The sequence below is a fragment of the Erinaceus europaeus genome, chromosome 12, assembly GCF_950295315.1.
Source record: "Erinaceus europaeus chromosome 12, mEriEur2.1, whole genome shotgun sequence".
Classification (NCBI taxonomy): domain Eukaryota; kingdom Metazoa; phylum Chordata; class Mammalia; order Eulipotyphla; family Erinaceidae; genus Erinaceus; species Erinaceus europaeus.
Genome location: NC_080173.1, coordinates 54153999 through 54176697, shown reverse-complemented (window position 1 = coordinate 54176697; position 22699 = coordinate 54153999). Strand labels below are relative to the sequence as shown.

The window sequence follows — 22699 nt, the reverse complement described above, 5'->3', positions numbered from 1 at the left end:
ATGCTGTTCTAAGTTAGGGAAATGTTTTAGTTATGCCATAAACTCTGCTAGCTAGCTGTCTTAACTCAGGGTCTGAAGCAGTGCTTAATCTCACACATTTCTAGCATGTAGACTCAGGACAGGTATTGGTGCACCTGTGATGTTTTTTGAAAACCCATTGCCCTAGTGAAGGTTAATATAAGTGATAGAGTGGAACTGCATTCTACAGCTGGTTTTGGAATCTGAACTAATTCCTGCCTTAGCAGAAACTGAGTCTTAATCATGTAGTGGTATTATGAATAAGCTTACTGATATTAAGTTACTCAAAACCTGACAATAACTCTCCAGACTTCATATTGACATTCTCAGGCTGGTGTCATAACAGTTGTGGCACTGTATTAAATTCTGGTTGTGTATTCAGGGAAGCGTACCTATTTCTTGTGTTTGTTTTCAGGCATGGTGAACTACTCTGAAAGACTAAGACACAATTAATTGCCAAGGGAAAAATATTCTAAAGTATGACCTTTTTAGGAAACTCTTGGGCCTTCATTTTTACAACTATGGTTACGTTTTAATGGAACTGGCATGAGTTTCCTAGCTGCTTTATGTGGCAAGCTGATCAGGCCACTTTGGTAGTGTTGGATGTTGATCTCAAGAGTGGTAATTAGACATTCAGAAGGTAACCCTTGCTTCACCTGTATTTTTAGTTTATTTATGTACATTAGAGATAGAGAGAGAGAGAGTGTGTGTGTGTGTTGGGGACCAGGGCTTCCTACCTGTGTCAGTTCCACTTTTCCCAGCAGAATGTCTGTCAGTCTCTCTCTCTCTCCTCCCTCCTCCCCTCCTTTTCCTTTCCTTTCTCCCCTCCCCCTCTCTTTCTCTTTCTTCAGATAAAGAATGAGACAAAGAGGGAGAGAGACAGAAGGAGCAACACCACAGCACTGCTCCACTGCTCGTGGTGCTCCCCCTTTGTGTGGTGCTCCTGTGTGTTGACCTGGGGCTCAAACCTAGATCACTGCACAGGGTGAAGTTTGAGGTCTACTGGGGTGGATTTCTTTCTTTCTTTTTAAAAATAATTTATTTTTGAGAGAGATGCAGAGAGAGAGATACACCAGAGCACTGCTCAGCTCTGGGTTATGGTGGTACGGGGGATTGAACCTGGGGCTTTGGAGCCTCAGGCAGGAGAGTCTGTTTGTATAACCATTATGCTATCTACCCCCACCTGGGATGAATTTCTGTGAAGTGATTGGCATAAAACTCTCTGCTTTGGGATCAGCTACATCAAAGGAGGGTTTGTGCTTCTCTGGAAGTCTCTCTCTCTCTTTTCTGTTTATTTGTAAAAAAAAAAAAATGTTATCTTAATTTATTTCACATGTGGTTGAAGTTCAGTCCTTTAGTAACATTTCTCAGCATTGCCTTCATCTTAAGACTGAGTAATACTGCATTGTATGTTTATCTGCACCACATTTAGTTCATTCATTGATCTCTTGATGGATATTGGATACTTGAGTTGTTTCATTTGGCTGTTAGGAAGAATGCTGCTGTGAGTATGGGTATACAAATCTTTCTCCAAGATCCTGTCTTCAGTTCTCATGCGTAGATACCCAGTAGTGGAATTGATGAGTCATGTAATTTTATTTTATTTTTAATTAAAAACTTGTTTTTTGCCACTGGGATTTTCTCTGGGGCTTCTTGCCTGATTCCATATTTCCTGTCAGCCACTCAATCTCTGTCTCCTCTCTCTGTCTCTCTCTTCAGATAGAGGGTGAGAGACAAAAGGAGAAATAGCACCGCTCCACTGCTCTTCCACTGTGCATGAAGCTTCCCCTGTGCATGGTGCTCCCCTGTGGTGGACACGGCCTCAAACTCAAGTCCTTGCACACAGTGGACTGGTACTCTGTCTGGTGAGCTATCTCTAATGTATTTTTTTTAAATTGTGGATATATATATATATACACACACATACATATACATATACATACACACACACACACACACACACACACACACACACACACATATATATATATATATATAGTATTTCAAGAGTGCTTTTTCACACTTCTTCAAAAGTAAGTTGTTAAACCACACCCACCACCAGAGTGCTGAAATCCCTTCACTTCATCTGTTAGGCTCACTCTGTCCTCATGCATTCCAGATCCTACCCTGCTGGCAACCTCAGTTCTGTGGTCTGGATTCCCTTTCCTTTCCCCATATTGTTTAACACAGTGGCTATCCTCATGTTGCTGCCCTACTAATAGTGCTCAGGGGTTCCTATTTCTCCACATCCTTGTCAACACTTGTTATTTTCTGCTTTTCCCCTTCCCTTTTATAATATAACTCTAAATAGGTGTGTATGTTTCTTTTTAAAAACATAATCTTTCAGGGGGTTGGGCGCAAAGTGCAAGGACCGGTATAAGGGTCCAAGTTTGAGCCCCCAGCTCCCTACCTGCAGGGGGGTCGTTTCACAAGTGGTGAAGCAGGTCTGCAGGTGTCTGTCTTTCTCTCCCCCTCTCTGTCTTCCCCTCCTCTCTCCATTTCGCTCTGTCCTACCCAACAGTGACAACAATAACAATGACAACCACAAGGCCAACAAAATGGGAAAAATGGCCTCTAGGAGCAGTGGATTCATAGTGCTGGCACTGAGCCCCAGCCATAACCCTGGAGGCAAAAAAAAAAAAAAAAAACACAATAACAACAACAAAAACTAACCTTTCATGGAAACTAAGTTTTAACAGGGTGAGACTTACTTTACAGTGTGCTTTTTTTCATTCTTTTTTTAAAATATATATATCTATTTTTTTAATTTTTTTATATTTGTGTATTTATTTTCCCTTTTGTTGCCCATATATATTTATTTATTCCCTTTTGTTGCCCTTGTTTTATTGCTGTAATTATTCTTGTTGTCATTGTTGGATAGGACAGAGAAAAAATGGAGAGAGGAAGGGAAGACAGGGGGCGGAGAGAAAGATAGACACCTGCAGACCTGTTTCACTCACTGCCTGTGAAGCGACTCCCCTGCAGGTGGGGAGCCAGGGGCTCAAACCGGGATCCTTACCGCAAGTCCTTGCACTTTGTGCCACATGCACTTAACTCACTGCACTACCGCCCGACTCCCACTTTTTTCGTTCTTAAAGGACTTCTACCTCCCCTCCCCTCCCTCTTTCTCTTCCTCCCCCTCCTTCCCAAACATCATAAGGATGTCTTTGGCATCTTTAAGAAACCAGCAAGGAGACCTGCGTAGAATTAAGTGAGCCAAGGGAGATAGTAGAAAGAGGGTTAGAGAGTTTAGTGGGAATCTGGAGCCTGTATACTTCTTACTCACAGCTGTAAATTGGAATGTCCTGGCAGAGCCTTTAAAAATATTGGTGCCTGAGTTGTATTTTATGCTACTTGCACAAATCCTTCCTTCACAATTGGGACTTAGTAGCAGAAATGATGGAGAAAGGTAGATGGATTTAAGAAGTGTTTGAAGAACTAATCCATGTAACTATAGATTGAGTGTGGGCGTTGAGAGAGAAGAGTGTCAAGAATGACTCCTGATTTCTGGCTTAAGCAATTGGATGGGTAAAAGTGCCACTTACTGAGGTGGGAGTGGGAAAGAGGAATTGGAGGAGTAGGTGTGGGATTTGGAGGGAAGATTAGAAATCAGGAGTTCAATTTTAGATTTGTTAAATTTGAGATGTGAATGAGACTAAGTATAAATAGTCAAGTAGGCAGATTGATGACTGGAGCTTAAAGTCAAGTTGGAATTTGAAGTAACAAATTTGTATGTCATGGGTGAGGGTAGATAGCATAGTGGTTATGCAAAGAGACTCTCCTGCCTGAGGCTCTAAAGTCCTAGGTTCAATCCCCCACACCACCATAAGCCATGGCTATGCAATGCTCTGGTTAAAAAAAAAAAAAAGTGGGGAGAATACAGGTCCATGAAAGATGATGAATGACATAGTGGGGGTTGTATTGTTAAATGGGAATCTGGGGAATGTTATGCATGTACAAACTATTGTATTTACTGTTGAATGTAAAGCATTAATTCCCCAGTAAAGAAATAGATTATTTAAAAAAAAATTTAAGTTAAAAAATTTGTGTGTCATCTGCTTGAAGTTCTTTAAAGTATCTAAATGAAATCATACAGGACAAATTTGATGGGGAAAGAATTGCAGGTGTGGCAACCAGTTGGCCTGTTCCTGTAATCTGAACAAAATTGTTCTAACGTGGGCAGCCCTGGAACTAATGGGAGCAGAAAAAAAAGTAGGTTGAAGATTGAGGACCTTTGATTTCTATATGTAATGGGAGAAATGAGTAGTAGGCAAGGAAGGAAAGATAACTTTAAGATTGCAAACCTGGATGAATCTACTAGACTTAAAATAGAAGGAGCTGGTTTAAAAATAAAGATAATATGACATATGTTGGTGTTTAGGAGAGGCTGGTTAGTAATCAGGCAATTGAATCTATTGTACTGGACTTTCGAAAAAACAGGATGATGGATTAGTTGGTTATGCAAAATGTATTTTGTGTCTGAGGCATCAAAGATCTCAGGATCGATTCACAGCACCACAGTAAGCTAGAATTTAGCAGTGCTCTGGTAAAAAAAAAAAAAAGGCGGGGTGTGGTGGGCTTGGGAGGTAGAATAGAAACTTGCTGCTTGAGGCTTAGATCTAAGTTTCATTTCCCTCCCCTTTTCTTCTCTTCCCTTTTTTTTTTTTTTCTTCCAGCTACCCAGCTAGGTCCTCCCTAATGATTTTTGCATTGTTTTCTCATTTTTATCTTCTTCCTTTTGTTAGTGGGAATAGGAGTTCACTGAGAAAAAATTCAGAAGTTGGTTTCTGGGAGTATGGAAAATACCAAGAGACCTTTGCTAAAGTACGAGAGAATATGGATATGCATTTTTTACTTACTTTTTTTTTTTTTTTTTTTACCTTCAGGGTTATCACTGGGGCTTGGTGCTGGCACTAAGAATCCTCTGCTCCTGGTGGCTGTTTTTTCCATTTTAGTGCATAGGACAGAGAGGAAGGGAGAGGGGAGGGGAGGATAGAGAAGGGGAAAGATAGAAGCAACCTCCCTGCAGGTGGGGAGCCCAGGGCTCAACCTGGGACCCTTGTGCTTTGTACTATGTGCACTTAACCCAGTGTGCCACTGCCTTGCCCCCATGGATAAGCATTTAAAAAAAAAACTTATTTATTTACTTATTAGAGGGGAGAGAGATGAAAGAGAGGACCAGAGCACTGCTTTGACACATATAGTGCTGGGATTTGAACTCAGGACATCATGCCCGAGAGTCTCACCCACGGCACCATTTGCTGGGCTGTGAGAATTTTATTATTATTATTTGTTTTTAATTTGTCTTTTATTAATAATCATCATTACTATTTTGCAAATTGAGAAGCTGAAACACCTCCAAAAGGGTTACAGTTAGTATTTTTTCTTTTTGTCTCCCTATTTTTTACCAGAGCACTGCTCAACTCTAGCTTGTGGTGGTGCAGGGATTGAACCTGGGACTTTGGAGCTTCAGGTATGAGAGTTCTCTTTGCATAACCATTATGCTTTGTTCCCCCACCCTCTTTAAAGTTTTTTGATTTGTGGTTAATAATAGGTTATAGGACTGTAAGATTACAGTGTGTAGCTCCACACCACACTCACCTCCAAAATTCTGTGTCCCCTTCTCCCAAAGAAAACCACCATAGTGCTGTGAGCGTTCTGTCATATTTATTTCATATTCTTTATTTATATTGCTACCAGGACTTCACTGGAGCTTCATGCCTGCAATATTTCACCGGTCTTGGCAAGTTTTTTTTTTCCCCCCCTAGGTAGAGGCACAGAGGGGGGAGAGAGAGAGACAAAGAGACACCTACTAGGGAAAGATAGGACCAGACTGGGGGTATGGGTCAACCTGTCAGTTCTCCATATTCAGTGGAGAAGCATTTACAGAAACCAGAATGCCTACCTTCTGCATCCCCAAAAGAATTTTGGTCTATACTCCCAGAGGTGGAAAAATGTTAGGGGAAGATGACTAGAGGGTTCTGTACCCCAGTTCTGTCAGGGCCCTGAGACAGAAGGGGGGGGGAAGATACTTGGAAGTAATAGTTGTAGGTATGACTTAGAAAGGAAGAGAAGGCAGGATTATAGAAAAAAAGAGAATATATATATTAGTTACCCCATGTTTGTAACCTTGGGAGAATTACTTCAGTTTCCAGTGGAGTGAATGGGGATTGGAACTCTGGTGGTAGGAAAGGTGTTGAATTATACCTCTGTTGGCCTATATTTTTGTAAATAAATATTAAATCACTAAGAGAGATAGAAAGCACAGCACTGCTCTGCTTCATGCTTCTGAAGCTTTCTATTGGGGTGTCAGGTGGTGGCACACCTGGTTAAGTGCACACATTACAGTGTGCAAGGACCCAGGTTTAAGCCCACGTTTATGAGTGGTGAAGTAGAGCTGCAGGTATCTCGGTCTCTGTCTCTCTCTCTCTCTCTCCCCCCTCCATTTCTCTCTGTCTCTATCCAATAATAAATATAATAAAATAAACAAAAGATTGTTTAAAAAAATAAGATAGTCTTCTGTTGGCATAGTGTTCAAATGTGGTGGCCTAGGTCGTTGTTCACAGTGAAGTATGCAGTCTACCATGTGAGATATTACTGGGCTCTCAGATGAGATTCTTAAGCAGAATAACTATGGGAGTTACTCAAATTATAATCCTGTTAACACAAAGACATCTTTGTGTTAATATAGAGTAGCACCATTCAGGTCTGTTGATCAGGATGCTAAGTGGTAGTTCTCAGTCACTCAGCTTTGATGGCTTCATGATGTGATAGTGGTGGTGATGATTGATCTTTGGAATATAAGAAGTTGACTCTTTGAATCCTGTTACTTATAAAAATATCCTCTACCTAAGGATCCCGGTTCGAGCCTCCAGCCCCCCACCTGCAGGGGGGGGTCACTTCACAGGCGGTGAAGCAGGTCTGAAGGTGTTTATCTGTCTTCCCCTCCTTTCTCCATTTCTCTCTGTCCTATCTAACAATAACAACAACAATAATAACCACAACAATGATAAAACAAGGGAAACAAAAAGGGAAAAAAAATAGTCTGTAGGAGTAGTGGACTTGTGGTACAGGCACTGAGCCCCAGCAGTAACACTGGAGGGGAAAAGAAGAAGAAGAAGGAGGAGGAGGAGGAGGAGGAGGAGGAATGTCCTCTACATAGGAAATAAACTTCCTTCTGGGAAGTAACTGTGATTTATTTCAGAAATTTCTGGCTTGATGAAACAACATGAAAACAGTTCGTTAATCCCATGTCAACTTTGATACACTTTTAGGGGACTACTACTCTTCTTGAGACTGTCACTCCTTAGGTGGTGGTGATAAATGGTAAATGTAATATACTATGCACACATCCTTGAAAAGAACTGTATGACAATGGAATACTACTCAGCTGTAAAAAATGGTGACTTCACCGTTTTCAGCTGATGTTGGATGGAGCTTGAAAAATTCATGTTAAGTGAATATTTAATTTTAAGTGAAACAGAAATTTTTAATGTTAAGTGAAACAGAAGGGTGAATATGGGATGATCTCTCAGGCAGAAGTTGAAAAACAAGATCAGAAAAAAAAAAAAAAAACAAGTAGAACCTGAACTGGAATTGGCGTATCACACCAAAGTCAAAGACTCTGGGGTGGTGGTGGGTGGGTAGGGAAAATGTAGGTCCAAGAAGGATGACAGAGGACCTAGTGGAGGTTGTATTGTTATATGGGAAACTGGGGAATGTTATGCATGTACAAACTATTGTATTTACTGTTGAATGTAAAACATTAATTCCCCAGTAAAGAAATTAAAAAAAAAAAAAGAACTATATGTAATCCCCAAATCTGTGCTGTATTTTTTTGAGAATAGATTTAAAAATAATGGAAAAAATAGACCAAAAGAAAAAAAAAAAAACACAAAAGTTCATGTCACTGAAATGTTAATATAACTGTGTAGAATCGTATTATATGGATGTGGCAGTTTATTTAGCTGCTTTCCCACCAGTGGACTTCTTTTTTTCCCTCCAGTTTTTTATTATAAATTAAGTTGTGCTGAACATCCTTTTATGCAAATCTTTATATACTTTATCAAGCTAATTCCTTAGGATGAGTTCCTGAAGTGGAAATTGTTCTGTTAAAATAGGTGTTAAATATTTTTATGCTTTGTACTATGTGCGGTTAACCCAGTGCACCAACCCTGGCCACCCCTTGGATATTTTTATAGTTGAAAAGATAAACAGCATTAAAATAGTTGAAGAAGGGAATCAGCTTTATTCTTCTTTATTATTATGGTAAATACAGAAATAGGCAAGAGAAAGACACTTGCCCCACTGCTTCACTGCTTGGGAAGCTATCCCCCTGCAGGTGGGGACTGGAGTATTGAACCTGGGTTCTCAAGCTTAGCTTGGTACCTTATGCACATTATCAGTTATGCCACCACCAGTCCCCAATTTTATTCTTCTGTCAGCTGTTTTCTTCTTATCTGATTTTTAAAAATTTGGTAACAGATACTGAACCTAAGACCTTATGCATGCCCTCTACCATTAGGCCCAATTTATCTATTATGTATTTTTGTGAATTTGATTGAGAGAGTGATGAGGTGAGAGAGGAGGGAGAGACACCAAAGCACCACTTCATCATTCATAGAAATCCACCTGTCGGGAGTCGGGCTGTAGCGCAGCAGGTTAAGCGCAGGTGGCACGAAGCACAAGGACCGGCATAAGGATCCCGGTTCGAACCCCGGCTCCCCACCTGCAGGGGAGTCGCTTCACAGGCGGTGAAGCAGGTCTGCAGGTGTCTTTCTTTCTCTCCTCCTCTCTGTCTTCCCCTTCTCTCTCCATTTCTCTCTGTCCTATCCAACAACGACAATAATAACTACAACAATAAAATAACAAGGGCAACAAAAGGGAATAAAAAAATAAATATTAAAAAAAAAAAAAAAGAAATCCACCTGTCTCTGTCTTGAATGCTTCCATGTGTTAGACCTCAAGTTCAAAAGCCTTGGACATGGAAGACTTAAACTCTACCTTCTGAGCCACATCTCTGGCTCATATATTTCCTTTTTATGTAAGGCCTGGAATAAACTGAGCATATTGTGCATTCACATTATCCCTAAGCAGGCTCTTCCACTACAATATTTATTTATTTATTACCAGAGCACTGTTCAGCCCTGGCTTTTGGTGGTGCAGGGGATTGAACCTGGGACTTTGGAGCCTCAGGCATGAGAATCTCTTTGCATAATCATTATGTTATCTATCCATGCCCCACTCCAATATTTTTTATTCTATACTATTGGAGTGAGAGACAGAGATACTAATGCATTACTTCACCATCATAGAGGTTCCTATATGGTAGCTGGAATTTTTCCAAGGTCCTTATACATGATAAGGTTAAGACCTGCACTCCACTCCCTGAACTATATCACCTAGCCCCAGACCTATATATTTTAGTTTATTTTCCTTTCTAAAAATTTATTTTTAATTAATTGCATTTTAATTATCTTTATTTATTTATTGGATAGAGACAGCCAAAAATCGAAAGAGAAGGGGAAATAGAGAGGGAGAGAGACAGAGAGATACCTGCAGCCCTGCTTCACCACTCATGAAGTTTTCCCCCTTCAGGTGGGGACCAGGGGCTCAAACGTGGGTCCTTGTGCACTGTAACATGTGTGCTCAACCAGGTGTGCCACCATCTGGCCCTTCACTTTATTTTATTTTTCATGAAAGACCCTATACATTTTAAATAGTCCTTGGTCTCACTAGGCCTATTTAGAAATGTTGACTGAAGGAAAACATATACACAGAACAGTTACACCTGGCCATCCTATGCTAATTATTAGGTAAAGAATTCTAAACACTTGCCAACTGCCAAGAAAGTGGGATAAATATGATAGGAATTCAGATCGAACTGGAATAATTATGAAACACTTCAAGGCAAGGTGGAACTTGACTTGGATCCAGAAGGGAAGTATTCAAATAGGAGGTAGGAGAACATTCTTGACTTGCAGAGTGGCTTGAACAAGTTTGAAGAAGGCACATGATGATGAGTGTGACCTGAGGGGTAGGCTAGAGTCTGGCACTAGACTAATTGGAGAGAAAGGTTCATGTCCTGGTTGAGAAGAAAGGCTTATGGGAGTTCAGTTGTCTCCTGAGAGCTTATTTTTGGTATATCTGAAGCTGTCTAGTATGGAACTTTTAAGACATGTATGTAATATATATATGGCTTAATTTAAGCAAACTAACACATTATAGCCTCATTTTTACAAGAAGTACAAACGTTTATTTGTAAGGGAACTATTTACATAGGGAATTTCCAATTATCTTAGAAATTCATGGAGCTGAACAGTGGCACACCACATTGAGCACACACATTACCGTGCTTAAGGGCCTGAGTTTGAGCCTTTGCTCTCCACCTGCCAGGGGATGCCTCATGAGCAGTGAAGCAGGGCTGCAGCTGTTGTATCTTTTTCTCTCCTTCTCTATCTCCTCCTCCCCTCTCAATTTCTCTCTGTCTTATCAAGTGAAATAGAAAGGGAAAGAGAGAGAAAGAGAGAATTAGGGGAAAAAATGGCTGCTAGGAACCATGAATTCATAGTGCCAGCACTGAGCCCCAGCAGTAACCTTGGTGACAATAAAATGAATGAGTGAATAAATACCTTTCTCTTTACAAGAAAAAAATGTAATTGTGTGGTAAGAGTTTTAAATTTATTGTGGTAATTATTTCATAGCATATAAGTAAGTAGACCAAGTTATTACAGTGTACACCAAAAAGGAGTACAATGTCATGTCAACTATATCTCAACAGAAAAGAAATTTCTTGGGAGTCAGACAGTAGCGCAGCGGGTTAAGGGCACATGGCGCAAAGCACAAGGACCGGCATAAGGATCCCAGTTCGAGCCCCCTGCTCCCCACCTGCAGGGGAGTTGCTTCCCCATCTCTTTTCATTTCTCTCTGTCCTATCTAACAACGACAGCATCAATAACAACAACAGTAATAACTACAACAACAATGAAAAACAACAAGATTGTGTTGTCCGGGAGGTGGCGCAGTGGATAAGGCATTGGACTCTCAAGCATGAGGTCCTAAGTTTGATCCTTGGCAGCATATGTACCAGAGTGATGTCTGGTTCTTTCTCCCTCTCCTGTCATTTCTCATGAATCAATAAATAAAATCTAAAAAAAAAAAAACAAAACAAAAAACCAAGGGCAACAAAAGGGAAAATAAACATATATATATATATATATATGAAATTTCTTTTGAAAAAATATTTATTTATTCCCTTTTTTGCCCTTGTTGTTTTATTGTTGTAGTTATTTTTATTGTTGTTGTTGGATAGGACAGAGAGAAATGGAGAGGGGAGGGGAAGACAGGGGGGAGATAAAGATAGACACTTGCAGATCAGCTTCACCATCTGTGAAGCGACCCCCCTGCAGGTGGGGAGCCAGGGGCTGGAACGGGGGTCCTTACGCAGGTCCCAACGCTTTACCCCACATGTGCTTAACCCATTGCACTACCGCCCAACTCCCTAGAAAAGAAATTTCTAATAATTACATAATAATTTCATTATATAGTTTGACAGATATTGGATAGAAACAGAGAAACTCAGATGGAACAGGGAAAGAGAAAGTTAGATACCTCTAGCACTGCCTTACCACTTGTGGAAACACTACCTCTTCCCAAACTTGAGCCCAGGTCCCTGGGCATGGTAACGTGCTCACCTTAACTACCACCCAGCCCCAGAACTGAGATTGTTATATAACTTTTCAAGACTATTTGATTATACAACATATATTGGTCTGAAGTTATGCTGATCATATCCACTTACAGTTCCTGAGACATAGTAATGCGCTCCTAAATATGTGAAAACCAGTCAGCTGGGTGATTTTTCTCCTGATTTCACAAGCCCAGTTAGATGTACTACTGTTGGAGACTTCTTCATCCTCCTCTTCTACCTGTTCCCCCTCCTCCTCTTTTCTCCTTTCTCTCCCTATTCCTTTCCCTTTTCCCTCCTCCATGGCACAACTATTATCCTGTCTCCCTAGCCCCTGTAGATTTTAAACTGACTAGTGGTTCACTTCTTTGTATCTTCTTAGTAACATCACATTCTTCTCAATACATACTACCTTTGATCACAAAGTTGCCTTTTAAAGAGAACCAAGGTAAGCTGTGGGAGGTGACCATCTGTTGATAGTTCTTAGGACTAGTCCTCTGGGAAAGTGTTAATGTGATGAGGTCTTCAGGATCTATCACTCTGTTTTGCAAGTAGATTCACTTTCTTCAGTCTCACCAGAGTTGATTTGTTTTGGTGAAAGTGGCTCACCAAATGCACAAAGATCTGACAAAATCAGAATGTCATTTTGTTAACGTTCACTGAGGAGCAATCTTCTCTAGGACCTAGATATTACATTCCTGCTCAGTCCAGTCTGCTTCTATTGCCAATGCATTATTAAAAATCTTATAATAATAGCTAATATTTTATGAACACTGTCAGGCACTGCTCTGAGCATTTTACATGCTTTTAAATCATTTAATTTTTATAGTAAAAATTATGAGGGAGGTTTTTTTAAATATATTTTATAACCTAGAAACCTCCCTGAGACACAGGGAGGTTTTGTTAGTAACTTGCCTAAGATCATATAACTAATGAGTACTGTGTTGTATTAAGCAAAAAGATCACCAGTAAGTATTGAATCTTAGCAAAAGGAGCATTGTATCTTAGCCTTAAGGCCATTTTTTTTTCTGAATCATGATGTATTTTCTTTTAAATATTTATTAATCATCTATTATCTACTGGGCACTGCCTAGACATCAGGTTTACCATAGTGAATATAACACAGCTAATTCCCCTCCTGGGATTCTTTGTCTAGTGGGAAAGACAAATAATTATAGCAGCAGGTGATATACATATTGAGAGTGAGCAGGAGGAAGCATTTAATTCTACTTGGAATGATTAGAGTAGATGTTTTCATCAGAAGGAAAGAATCTCTGGGAAAAGGAAACTTGCCAAGATGCTATGGCAAAAACAAACAACAACAAAAAACCCTAAGCTTACTATGAATGTAGTAAGATGAGGTCCTGGAATGTATTTCTAAGGTAAAATGGACAAGATGTGATTGATTAAATTGGGAATGGCATGAGGATAGAAAGAGTTGGGAATTAAGACTCACACATTTTCAGTCTGAGTGTCAGGGTTGAGTGGTGCTATCATTGGAAGGCAATCTGACTTTTGGAGGAAGGTGAGTTCTATTTGGAGTTGAATTTGACATAACCATGAGAGAACCCTGTGGTATCTATGGGATGGAGGCTGGTTTGCTGTACAGAAGAGATTAAGCAGACCTATACTGAAATCATGGGGATTAATGAAATGGGGGAGATTGTAGTGACTGGATTGGCTAGAAGACAGTAAGATTTTAGGTCCTATTGCATATCTTTCACTTAGTAGAAATTTTATTTATTTTGGATAGAGGAAGAGAAATTGAGAGGGGAAGGGAAGCTAGAGAAGGAAGGAGAGAGAGAAAGAGGGAGAGAGAGCACAAGAGAGTGCTGCAGCATTACTTCACTCCTTGTGAAGCTTTCTCCCTACAAGTAGAGACTGGGGGCTTGAATCCAGGCCCCTGTGCACTGTAATACGTGTGTTCACCCAGGTGCAACACCACCCAGCCACAGAAGTCTTACCTCTCAAAGTGCTTTTGTGTTCTGTTGGGTTGTCAGAAAAGTCATGACACATTTTTGCATAGAAAAATGCATCATGATATTTGGGAGCTACTCTCTTCCCTGATCCAGCTTTCTAGTCCTTTTTCCAACTATGACACCATTTCCTCAGACAGCCTTTGTCCACCTGCCTATTTGATTTCAGGAGCAGGCAAAATCTAGTGAAGTCATGAGCCCCTAGGGATATACCTAAAATAGACCTACTAGCTTTTTTCAAAATGGAGACCCCAAATCTCCATCTAAAATAATCTTGCCTTTAGGATCATGACTAGTCAACAATTTGTTCAGCTTTCTATCTTAACTCTTTTTCAGCCACCAGGTTCCTGACTTCCCTGGGCAGATGATCCCACCAATGTGTCCTGGAGCCCTGCTCCCCAGATCCCTACCCCACTAAAGAAAGAGACAGACAAGCTGGGAGTATGGATCGACCTGCAATTACAGATGTCAGATCTTCCACCTTCTGCACCCCATAATGATCCTGGGTCCATACTCCCAGAGGGATAAAGAATAGGAAAGCTTTCAAGGCAGGGAATTGGATATGGAGTTCTGGTGGTGGGAATTGTGTGGAAATGTACCCTTCTTTTTTTTTTTAAGTTTTTTTTTTTGTATTTATTTATTCCCTTTTGTTGCCCTTGTTGTTTTATTGTTGTAGTTATTATTGTTGTTGTTATTGATGTCACCGTTGTTGGATAGGACAGAGAGAAATGGAGAGAGGAGGGGAAGACAGAGAGGGGGAGAGAAAGACAGACACCTGCAGACCTGCTTCACTGCCTGTGAAGCGACTCCCCTGCAGGTGGGGAGCCGGGGGCTCAATCTGGGATCCTTATGCCGGTCCCTGCACTTTGTGCCACGTGCACTTAACCTGCTGCGCTACCGCCCGACTCCTGAAATGTACCCTTCTTATCCTATAGTCTTGTCAATATTTCCATTTTATAAATAAAAATTAAAAAAAGGAAAAATACATCATGGCTTTTCTGACAGCCCAATCTTTATGTTTATCTAAAATGTACACAAACTATTATTTTTCTTTTTTTAGGGGGGGTGTAAGAATAAGGGATTAAAGATTTTTTTCTTTCTTTTTTATTTATTTATAAAACGGAAATATTGACAAGACCATAGGATAAGAGGGGAACAGTTCCACATAGTTCCCACCACCAGAACTCCATATCCAATCCCCTCTCTTGAAAGCTTTCCTATTTTTTTTTTAACTAATTTTTTTTTTTTTTTTTTTTTAGCCAGAGCATTGCTTAGCTCTGGCTTATATATTGGTTCAGGGGATTGAACCTGGGACTTTGGAGCTTCAGGTATGAGAGTCTCCTTGCATAACCATTATGCTATCTACCCCTGCCCAAAGCTTTCCTATTCTTTACCCTCTGGGAGTATGGACCCAGGATCAGTATGGGATGCAGAAGGTGGGAGGAGGTCTGGCTTCTGTAATTGCTTCTCCACTGAACATGGACATTGGCAGGTGATCCATACTCCCAGCCTGTCTCTCTTTCCCTAGTGGGACAGGGCTGTGAGGAGGTGGGGCTCCAGGACACATTGGTGGGATCATCTGCCCAGGGAAGTCAGGTTGGTGTCATGATAGCATCTGGAACTTGGTGGTTGAAAAAGCATTGATATAAAGCAAAACCAATTATTAAATAATCAGGAACCCAAAGGCAAGAATATAGCAGGTGAGATTTGGGGTCTCTATTTAGGAAAAAGCTATATTTAAAAAATTTTTAAAAAATTTGTTTATTCCCTTTTGTTGCCCTTGTTTTTTGTTGTAATTATTATTGTTGGATAGGACAGAGAGAAATGGAGAGAGGAGGGGAGCCAGAGAGGAGGAGAGAGAGACCCCTGCAGGTGGAGAGCGGGGGACTCGAACCAGTCCTTGCGCTTTGCGCCACGTGGACTTAACCCACTGTGCTACTGCCCGACTATTTTAAGTATATTCCAAGGGGCCCATGAATTTACTAACAAACTAGTATTTTCACTGTGGTGGTAGTTACATGTGCATTTTTTTTCAAAATTCACTGAACTGTACTGTTTTCACACACACCACACACACACACACACACACACACACACACACGAGTTGTCAGAAAAGTCATAACACATTTTTGCATAGAAAGATACACAGTAGACGACTTTTCTGACATCCTAGTATTTCTGTATTCACAACCCAGAGTTCTATGAAAGCTCTTATTTTCATTTTTTTTTTCTTCCTTTTTTAACAGAACACTGCTCAGCTCTGGCTTATGATGGTACAGGGGTTTGGAATTGAGGCTTTGGAGCCTCAGGCTTGAGAGTTCCTTTGCATAACTATTACGGTATCTGCCACCCACCTTTTTTTAAATTTAAACTAGAATCTGGTTAGAAGTTTTTTTTTTTTTTTCCATAAAGATTTTATTTATTAATGAGGATGAAGGAGAACCACACCAGACATCACTCGGGTACACATGTTGCTGGGGATTGAACTCGGGACCTCATGCTTGAGAGTCTAGCGCCTTAGCCACTGCACCACTCCCTGGACCACTTTAATTATTTTTTACTATCTTTTTTATTGGGTAGAGAAATCAAGAGGGAAGAGAGAGAGAGAGGGGGGGGGGAGGGAGGGAAGAAGAAGAAGGAGGAGGAGAAGGAGAGAGAAAGATACCTGCCACACTGCTTCACCACTTGCAAAGCTTTCCCCTTGCATGTGGGCACCGGGGGCTCGGAACCCAGGTTCTTGAACACTGAAACATGGTGCACACAACCAGGTGTGCCACCACCCAGCCTCAGAAGCTTTTGTTTATTTAAGGTAATTTAAGATTTGTTTAATGAGAGAAAGAGAGAAGGCCAGAGCACTTGCTTTGACCTGTGTGATGCCATGGATGGAACCCATGCCACCATGGATGCAAATGCTTTACTACAGCCAATCATGAGCCATTATTTTCTTTTATGTCATAGTAGTTTGCCTTTTTACATAGCAACTCAACCAAATAACTGCTTTAGTTTGTTCTTGACAGTGTGTGCAAGCTCGGTGTTAAATTGAATGTCTTTAATTTTTTTATTAGTTTTAAGTAGTTACTTATTTTTCTCTCCTTGATCCATTATCACTAAATATTTATTTCAAGTCCAAGAAACAGATTGTTAGGTGTCTTGGAAATGTTACCTGTATTGAAGGACATAATTATTTAATCTTAGTCTTAGTCCTGCCTCTTTAATTATTTGATTGGAGTATTTGCTAATCTTTGGTTGGTAATTTTTTTTTTAAATAAATCATTAAGCATCTTTTTTTTAAAAATATTTTTATTTATTTATTCCCTTTTGTTGCCCTTGTTGTTTTATTGTTGTAGTTATTATTGTTGTTGTCGTTGTTGGATAGGACAGAGAGAAATGGAGAGAGGAGGGGAAGACAGAGAGGAGGAGAGAAAGAGACACCTGCAGACCTGCTTCACCGCTTGTGAAGCGACTCTGCTGCAGGTGGGGAGCCGAGGTTCAAGCCGGGATCCTTATGCCGGTCCTTGTGCTTTGTGGCCTGCGCTTAACCCGCTGCGCTACAGCCCGACTCCCTGGTTGGTAATTTTTATTTGAAGACTTTTAATCAAACATTTTACCCACTAGTCTGTGGAATTTAGTCTGGTAGATGGAATGTTGAACCTCATTAGAATTTACCAACATTTGAAAGATTTAATTTTTCTTCAAATGCAGCCAATCTTGAAGGGCCTATTCAGATCATATGTTTACAGGTAAGGGTTTCTTTGCTAGCAGTAGAATTTGGGGCTTTGCACGTGATCTTTTGATAATACATTGTTAGGGCCCTTGCCAAGTAACCTTATATTTGGCTTTGTGTCCATTTAGTTCAAATCCCATCTTTTCCTCTGTTGATATCTTGCTGAATGAAACCTGGAACTCTCTGCTCTAAGTATAGTATGTGGAATTGGGCTTCAATGATATTCCCCCCCCCCCCCCCCCCCCCGCTACTGGGTGCCTCTGCTCATTGAAATTTCAGACTCAGAGACCGAAAGGCAACACCATAGCAGCGGAGTTTCTCCCAATACAGTGGTACTCTTTTGTGATGTTGGGCATTGAACCCAGGTCACACATATGACAAAGCATGTGCCCTTCTGAATAATCTGTCTTCAACTCCTGAACCCCACTGATGATTTTGTGATGTAAGGCCTGAAAAGGCCATCCTAATTTTGAAAGAGATAATTCTGACCCTCAGCATAGGATTTGCTGTTCTTGGTTAGTATTATATATAGTTTGACCTGATTCTGAGTGCTACCAATTTATGCTTATATTGTGAGACATTTTTTTTTTTTTTACTATTTGTTTTTAGAGATCTCTTAAAATACAAGAAAAGTTTAAGTGTTTTCTTAAGATATTTACATATTTTTCTTTTCTTTATTTGATAGGACAGAGAGAAACTGAAGGAGACAGAGAGACACCTGCAATACTTGCTTCATCGTTCATGAAGCTTCCCCCCCTGCAAGGTCCTTGTGCATGATAATGTGTGTGCTTAACCAGGTGCACCACCATTGACCCCTAAGATATTTAATGTTAAATGTGATTGGTTTTCTTGGATGAGAAGAAGAAAGAATGCATTGTAACTAGTCTTATAACAGGTATTTCTAACTTGTACTTTCTTATAAAATTAGAGGGAGGGTCTGCTGATAGCAGACATACTATATTAGATATATCATATTTAGTTTTTTTTTTTGTATTTCAATATGGGAAAATAATTTATGTTTATTTACTTTTACCAGAGCACTAGTCAGTTCTGGTTTATGGTGCTGCTATGGATTGAACCTGGTATTTAGGATCCTCAAGAAAAAAAAAAAGGAAGTGTTTTGCATGCTGACTAGCTATGCTATTTTCCTACACTAAATATAAAAATTTGACCTTAGAGTTAAGATAAGTGTCTGTCTTTGTTTGTGACTGTTATTGTCTGGAAAATCTTGTTCTTCCAAAATTTAAATAATCCAAAATCAAACTGGGCATTCTGTTTGATAGTATTTTAAATAGACTAATAAGACAAACTGGGCTTCTATGGCCAAGTGATGGCACACTTAGTTGAGTGCATTATGTTACACTACTCAAGGACCCAGGTTCAAGCTAGCCCGGCACCAGTCCCCACCTGCAGGGGGTTTGAAACTTCATGAGTGATGAAGCAGTGTCTCTCTGTTTCTATTTATCTCCCCCTTCCTTCTCAATTTCTGTTTCTATCCAACAAATAAATAAAGATAAAGCAACTTTTTAAAAAGATAAACTTTGCTTCTAAGGAAACTTTTCAAGAAATAGAGTGAAGGCACCTTTTAACATCTTGAAGATAGGAGTCTAATCATGTCTGTGCAAACCAGTGAAGGTTTGGTTGAATTGAAAGAGAGGAAAGGTTATAGAGGGCCAAGAGCAAATAGAGTTGCGAATTTATCTTTATAACCCCACATCCTTAGGGAGAGATTCAGTTTGTATAGCCACTTTATCCTATTGTTCTGAGCAGTGGAGTTGAGGAGTCTAACAATTGACTTAGGTGAGACTGGAAAGCTGGGTTGGGAGAAGCCAATGTAGCATGTGTTTTCTGCTTTTTTAAATTTTTTTTTCCCGGTGCTTACTGAACATAGAGAGAATGTGGTTGGTCTGTTTATATTATATGTAATGGGTAGCTATAATGCCTTGCCACGATCATAAATTATTTTATTGCATTCTAAATCATTATTGAATTCAAGACACTCCTAGTTTGTTTTTCAGCACACATTATCTTCCATTCACCCATATTGAAATTATTGAACCCAGTGGATGCTTTTGCAGTTTAAGTACAGGGAAGAAATTGGGTTCTGGTCTCAGCTCTGCTCTTGACTTCCTGAATATATCACATTGGACTAGCCACTAAGTTGTTTTGGCTGGATATTAATTAGTGAGCTATTTGGTATTTCTAGAATTGCTTACTAATGTTATTATGAACCAGATGCTTACGAAGCTTCTTTTGTATACCAGATATAGTCAAGAATGCTCTGGTTGCAAGTCTTTTGTCCTTAAAGGCTTGCTGCAAAGAATTCCCTTCAGTTTATCCAGATTACTTTATTCTTTTTTTTTAAAGATTGATATCTTGGGGTGCCCACCAGTAGCCTTCTCTTCTTCTTTTTTAAATTTTTAATTAACTTTATTTATTGGATAGAGACAGCCAGAAATTGAGAGGAAGGGGAGATAGGGAGAGAGACAGAAAGGCACCTGCAGAACTGCTTCATCACTTGTGAAGCTTTCCCCCTGCAGGTGGGGATGGGGAGCTTGAACTCAGGTCCTTGTGCATTGCAGCTTGTATGCTCAACCAGGTGTGCCACCACCTGGCCCCCCAGGTCACTTCATTCTTGACTCCAAAGAACTGAGTAGCATTAGTAGGCTCTCCTGGATTTTGCTCTCACCCTATAAGGTGTTATTCAAATTTTTGGCATTGTTTACATATCCACTTCCAAAAAGTGCTCTGATCACTCTGCTTTTTATTTTGTTTGTAAACTAAAATAGTTTTTCACTTAATACATTATAATCATTAGTGTTTTTTGTTGTTGTTGTTGTTGGTGGTGGTGGTGGTGGTGGTTTTGTTTTGTTTTGTTTTGACTCCAGGGTTATTACTGGGGCTTGGTGCCTGCACTACCAATCCACTGCTCCTGGAGGTCATCTTTTTCTATATTTGTTACATAGGACAGAGAGAAATTGAGAGAGGAGGGGAAGACAGAGAAGGGGAGACACCTGCAGACCTGCTTCACTGCTTGTGAATTGAGCCCCCTATAGGTGGGTAGCTGGGGACTCGAATTGGGATCCTTGTATGTGTCCTTGCACTTTGTACTATGTGTGCTTAACCTGGTGTGCTACTGCCTGGTCCTCTAGTCATTAGTTGTTTTCTCTAACTCATAGAAAGTAAAACATGTACAGTAGAGTAGGGCTTGGTGGTCAGAAATAATTATTTTTTTGTTTCTCTAGAGCATTTTTTAGCTCCGGTTTACCTGATGCCAGGGATTGAACCTGGGATCTCTGGTGCCTCAGGCATAAAAATCTGTTCTGTGAACTGCAATGCTATCTTCCCAGCACTAAGACTTCTTTCTTCCTTTTTTCTTCTTCCCTTACTACTACTCCTACTACTTCTCCTCCTCCTTCATATATTTTATTTATTAATGAGAAAGATGGGAGGAGAGAAAGAAAGAACCAGACATCACTCTGGTATATGTGCAGCTGGGGATTGAATTGAGGACCTCCTGCTTGAGAGTTCAATGCTTTATCCACTTCGCCACCTCCCCGACCACAAGCACTAAGATTTCTTTAAGGCAAAAGAGAAAAGAGAATGTAGGGACACACTGTTGTGATGATTAACTTTGGGGCTTGGTGTATGCACGACTCCACCATTCCTAGTGGTCTGGGTTTTTTTGTTTTTCCCTTTTAGATAAAGGATGGGGAAGGGGGAGAGGGAGGGGAAGGAGAGGGATAGAGAGAAAGAGAGAGATCGAAGCTCTGCTCCATCAATCTTTTTTTTTTTTAGATTTTATTTTTGAGAAAGGACAGCGAAAAAGAACTAGGCATCACTCTGGTACATGTGCTGAATCGAACTCAAGACCTCATGCTTGAGAGTCCAATGCTTTATCCACTGTTCCACCTTTTAGGCCATAGCTATAAGAATTTTTAATTCAGCTACATTAATATTAGTTATGAGAGCCAGAGTTTATAGCCATACAATAAGTACATACATGCTTTAAGCTAATTACAAATTATCTGAAGTCACCAGGAGTTTAGCCATCCGTTTTTTATAATTTGTAATGCAGCAATAGGAGATTAAGACAGGCTGGGGAGACAGCACAGTGGTTATACAAAAAGACTTAAAAAAATTTTATTGCCTTTTTGTTGCCCTTGTTTTATTATTGTAGTTATTGTTGTTATTGATGTCGTTATTATTAGGACAGAGAGAAATGGAGAGAGGAGGGGAAGACAGAGGGGGAGAGAAAGCTAGACACCTGCAGACCTGCTTCACCGCCTGTGAAGCGACACCCCTGCAGGTGGGGAGCTGGGGGCTCGAACCAGGATCCTTATGCCAGTCCTTGCGCTTTGTGCCACCTGTGCTTAACCCGCTGCATTACTGCCCAACTTCCTCAAAAAGACTTTTCTAAGGGGCTAGATGATGGTGCACCTGGTTGGGCGCACATGTTACAGTGTGCAAGGACCCAGGTTCAAGCCCCCAGTCCCCACCTGCAGGGGGAAAGCTTCACAAATGATGAAGCAGGGCTGCAGGTGTCTACTCTATTTCTCCCTCCCCTCTCAACTTCTGGCTGCCTCTATCCAACAAATAAATAAAGATAATTAAAAAATTAAAGAAAAAACTTTTCTACCTAAATAACCCTAATGCTATACTGTTTCCATCAACTAAGAAAAATACTTTATTAACAAAAGATAGATTTAAAAAATTGAAATCTGACAGAATTCATTTAACCTTTAGCGGGGGGCGGGGGGAACACATGGGATGGACTTGGTTTTGACTACCTTACTGACAATCTAAAAATACTGCTCTGATTATGATTTTTTCAAAAAGGTTCTAATTTATTTTTCCTTCTGAATTTCTTCTTGGAAAAGTTAGGGAAGGGAAAGCCAAACAAAAATGAATTTGGCAAACACTTTTAGCTAAGGATCTCTTTATCCACTTTCTAAATTTTTTTGCAACTTTTTTTTTTTCCCATTCATTCTTGTTTTTCAGCATCTACTCTTCCAGATATGCAGAATCTAGGTCCCTCATTTAACTGTTTCACTGTATGGTTATTTCAGTTTTTCCAAAAACCCTGAGATGGATATTTAAATTGCTTCTATTTTTTCTTCTCTGTTACAGACAGAATATCAGCCTCATGCACACACATAACCCTGTGGTTTTCTTCTTCACTTCCTCTTCCCATCTCTCCTACCTGCTCCCTTCTTCTTTGTTTTTGCTTTTGGTGGTTTGGTTTGCTCCTAAGTATCTTCTCACTTGAATTCTCTTTGGTATTTACAGTCATCA

The 22699-nt window shown here is 40.1% G+C and overlaps 1 protein-coding gene across 6 annotated transcripts in view; it reads left to right on the top strand.

Annotated features, from left to right (window-relative positions):
* The window catches only part of SPOP (speckle type BTB/POZ protein), a 78469-nt gene that overhangs the window by 5670 nt on the left and 50100 nt on the right, over positions 1-22699 (top strand). For 2 of the 6 annotated variants that reach the window (XM_060203680.1, XM_060203683.1), the window contains exons 1-2: positions 1738-1883; positions 5430-5491. The exons of 1 other annotated variant lie outside the window; for it this stretch is intronic. The gene's annotated coding sequence lies outside the window, so the exon portion shown is untranslated. Of the gene's footprint in view, positions 1-1737; positions 1884-5429; positions 5492-20410; positions 20461-22699 lie in introns of those variants that run through there. 3 more of the 6 variants (XM_007525628.3, XM_060203682.1, XM_060203681.1) reach the window with 2 other exon arrangements.